Genomic DNA, 4,339 nt, shown 5'->3' with positions numbered 1-4,339 from the left:
TTGAAGAATCTAATAAGGTCTTTGACCACGCGATTAGAGGATGGTTACTATAGCATTACTGTAGCCAATCATCGATTAATTACCGCCATTAGATTCATCGCGAAAAGTTACACCCATTTCTAAAAAGGTTTTACAAATAGACTTCATTTAGTACTTCATGCATGCGAGATTCTCTTTTCGGGAAACATACGTGCTATATTTTTGTAGAATGCCAAACAAGGCCCGGTAGCCGAGCCCACCCGCACTCAACCCTGCACCCGACTACAGCCGACGCCCGGTTTTCTCCAACCCCCGCCCGCCCGCTTTTCTTTCAGCCCCCCCACCCCCAACGATGGAGCGGTTTTTCTACCCCACCAGCTCGCAGATGCGATTCCCGGAACGAGATCCTCTAAAGTCGGCAAAAACGACTTCCCTCTCCAGTCACGCATCTGACCCGTTGCTTTCCTATCCAACCGTCAGATGTTCCATCTCCTGTCTCACAGACGGTGCCCCATTAGGCTTGCTGGGCCGGCCCAACATCAGGGACGACGCGTACGTATATCTGCTAGTGGGGAACTGTAAGTTTTCTGGCGCGAATAATCGCTGCTTTGGCGCCGTGACTCACATTTTTGGCGCGAGCAGCGAACGTCGTGCGGCGGCGATATCGGATCGACGAAGGCCGTGCGTCAGGCTCAGGTTTCTGCTTGTGCTCTCCATCCATCTGCAAACTGGTGCCAAAATATATTTGGATTGTGCTTTGAACTGCTCCTGTGTCCATCTCTTTAGCTAGTACCCTGCATACTGTGCTTGTTCTGATCTGATTGTTTTTCATCCTCCCTTGTTGAATTGTGCTCGAACTGATCGATTGAATAAAGACCGGTATAGAAGCTTGAAGGAAACATCAACTCGCTTGCATCAAAATTAAATCTGCATACCGAAGATGGAAGAAAATAGGTGCGTAATGCCATGGTTGTTTCTTTTTATTTATTTGCATAGGGTATAGATTTGAGTTATTCAATTCGCTGCCTAATATCATGCCATCCTTATTCTTTTTTCTTGTAGGGAAGGCTTGATTTCTAGTCTTTTACCTCAAGTTGGCATGGAGTTCAATACTATAGATGAGGCCTGGATGTTTTGGATTAGCTATGGGGGTCAAAAAGGCTTTGAGGTGAGAAAAATGTACACAAACAAAAGAAAGTTAGATGGGAAAGTTAGGTCCTGCAGATATGTTTGTGCAAATGAGGGGCATAGAAAGAAAGATAAAAGGGATCATCTAACAAAGTGTCCAAGAGCTGAAACTAGAACTGATTGTCAGGTTCGCATGGGTCTTATAATGGACCAGGAGAAGGAAACTTATAAAGTTGCTGATTTGATTTTGGAATACAATCACATGCTTCAGTTGCCACAAACCTCGCACTTGATGGTGTCTCAAAGAAAAATTTCAGAGTTACAAGGTTTTGAAATTGAAACAGCTGACGATGCAGGAATTGGGCCCAAAGCAGCACATGCTTACTATCGCCAAGGAGTTTTATTTAGAAAATCTATTTTCGTTCTCTGTTTTTCATATGCACGGATAGGTGCTGGTGCAATTGAGACCGAGTACATTGTATGGACGATTGGGCAACTGTGTTGCACTCCATTTCGATGGATGGAAAGTAAATGATATTATTCCAACTGTGCATGATATTATTGATCGACTATCCATATGCATGCTTATATATTCTGAAATTTCAGTATCCAATTATGCATGCTGCTTTGCTTGCTGCAAAACAATTTATATATTTCTGAGATGCTTATCTTTGAATATGGACATCATAGTATCTTGTCAATTCCTGCTGATTTGGACTGAATAATATGGTGACAAATTCCTAAGTCTGCAGCCAGTTCATGCACTTGATTACATCATGTCTATGGGGTTTGTTGCAACACAATTCCAATCTATTGTTACTTGATAATAGTTTTGCTCTTATGTAATGTGTATAGGCTGTCTTTAACCTGCACATACTAATAATTCTTAGCTCTTATACAGATTGCAATATTTTTTGCGGGAATTATACTTTTGCATCAAATGTTTCCTACGGAATGATCTCTTGTGGAAGTTATACTTCCCTAACTGATTACCACTTCAAGTCACACAGTTAAGGTTGGATTAGATTGTTGACCCCATTGCTTTGCTAACTGAATTAGTGTTTGGTGACTTTATTTTGTGAATATGACTAGTTGAGTTCCTGTTCAGAATTCAGATAAGCAACTTGTTTTTGTTCAGAGATGTAAATGTCCAGATGTGTGTGCTTCTTAGTTGTCACTGCAAGATATGCATTCACCCGAACGATGCTGATCTGGTTTGCTAATACAATTTTGGTGCTACATGAAGAGTTTGATTGGTTTGATTGCTTGGTATGAGTTAATATATTTGGATCAATATACTTTCTTAATTATTGCAGATGTTCTGATGCATTGGCCCCTCTATACATTGTGGTTCATGAATCATGATACTAGTTTGCATGATCAATGTGCCTTGTTCTATCTGAAATGCTTATGGTATGCCCCATTGGCTTCATCTTTAATCCCTAACGTTGGGTGTTGCTGTCTCTACAGCAATGAAGGGATCGGTCCAGCTGCCTTCCTGCAGAGCCCATTCTGACTGAAGCTGGTGGAGACGAGCAGAAGGCCGATAACGTGACGTGAATCCCCCAATCTCTGCTGATTTCGACTCAAACGCAGCCTTTTCGAGTATCCTTTGTACAGGTGTCGGGCGCTAGGACCATCTTCTTGTGAAACCTATATGTGCGGAGGTTAGGTTCCTGCATGCAGCTTTGATTTGGTTTCCCATTGTCATCATTCTCTTCTTCAACTCCCGTTCATTTTGTTTTAGCTCTTGCATGAGATGGGTCCTGCCAACTTCTTTCTTTTTGATATTAATATATTTTTAAAAATTGATTGCTATATGTAGTAAAGGATGGATCACAGTGTCACTTCCATATTTGCTATATGCCTATATGAACTAGCCTCTAGTTGGTTTTGTCTACCACTCTTCTTAAATTGCACATATTGTACTTTAGGAATGCCGTTCAATATGGAATTAACTATCAATGTAGTAGCTGATGTTACAGACTTAAGTTTCCTTCTTGTTACAATTTAAAGGTGTTGCTTAGGACACCTTGCACTAAGATGGCATTTAGTAATCTCTTCTGTTTTGATTAATTTGGATGGCACTACTCTTCGATAGTGTCAGCATGATCAGATTAGATGGAATGATGATAGCTACATTGTCATGGCTCATGGAATCTATGAAAAAATTAAATAAATGATCTAGAAAAATTAAAAACATAGACTGGTAATATGCTGGATCAGAGAAAACTATTTGGGTGCCTGGACCTGAACTTGTATGCTAGATCATAATGGTGCGTGACCATTCTGCATTTTTCCCGTATCTTTTGTTCTGAACTATTGATATCTGCATGCAGCTCCAAGATCACATTATAGCACATGGTCGGGCTCCAAGATCACATTATAGCACATGGTCGGATGAAACAAGATTGACTTTTGTTTGCATTATTGAAGACGTCAAATAAGCTTTCAGATAATGGTGAAGAAAGTGTAGAAAATTAATGTTAGCTTGATGGTTCATGTCTTCCGGAGACATCCCTTTGTATGCCTGGAATGTGATCCCTACTAACCCTTCTTATGGTGTGATAATGTGTTCCAAAGAAATTAAATGCGAGATGCAGCCATGCTGGGGAAGGCCGGTATATGCATTTTTTTTCTTTCCTTAACTTGTATATGCCAATCAATGGCTAGATTCTAGATTCAAATTACAGCTATGTAAGTTCTTTCCTCTATCCTTTTAATTAATTCATATAGTTATCTCTTTTAATAGTTGTCGGGTTCATAATGATAGCACAGCGCACAGAATCTTGGTTTCCGATCAGTAAAATTCATCCACTTCATTTCACAAAATCCTTTATGGTTTGTCTCTTAGTTCTTATTATAAAGATTAAGAGTTTATTCTAAAACATCTTGTTTCCATCTATCAGTTGATGTTTTGCGATTCTCCTTTAAAATGTAAATAATCGATTTTGAAGCCTGCAACGTAACGAAAGAATACCAATGCGCCAGATTAAAATATAAAACAATCTAGACATAGGTGCAAAGAGGTGACCCTTAGGTGCACCTCCAATCATCTTTAGTTTAAAATTTTGTACTATTTCTCTAAAATGATATTACATTTTGAAAAATTAGTACAATATTTTGAATTAAAGAGGATTGAAGATGCACCGAAAAAATACCCGCAGATGTGATAGGGCATTGAAATCACAAAAATATATTTTTTATGCCTCTGATTGATGCAGTAGGTTCG

At 39.5% G+C, this 4,339-nt stretch overlaps 1 long non-coding RNA gene across 4 annotated transcripts; it reads left to right on the top strand.

The window, feature by feature from the left end:
• The first annotated feature begins 1,488 nt into the window (after positions 1-1,488).
• LOC120699901 lies at positions 1,489-3,834 on the top strand. 4 transcript variants are annotated; one of them, XR_005685723.1, is made up of 4 exons: positions 1,490-2,122; positions 2,246-2,376; positions 2,578-2,774; positions 3,447-3,834. It is a non-coding gene; the product is annotated as an uncharacterized LOC120699901 (long non-coding RNA). The 4 variants fall into 4 exon arrangements; XR_005685722.1 differs by having other exon boundaries at positions 1,489-2,122; positions 2,246-2,774; XR_005685721.1 differs by having other exon boundaries at positions 1,499-2,376; positions 3,447-3,824.
• The last annotated feature ends 505 nt before the right edge of the window (positions 3,835-4,339 follow it).

This window comes from Panicum virgatum, chromosome 3K, assembly GCF_016808335.1.
Source record: "Panicum virgatum strain AP13 chromosome 3K, P.virgatum_v5, whole genome shotgun sequence".
NCBI classification, from domain to species: domain Eukaryota; kingdom Viridiplantae; phylum Streptophyta; class Magnoliopsida; order Poales; family Poaceae; genus Panicum; species Panicum virgatum.
Note: the sequence above shows the minus strand (reverse complement) of the source record. Positions and strands in the feature narration are given on the sequence as shown.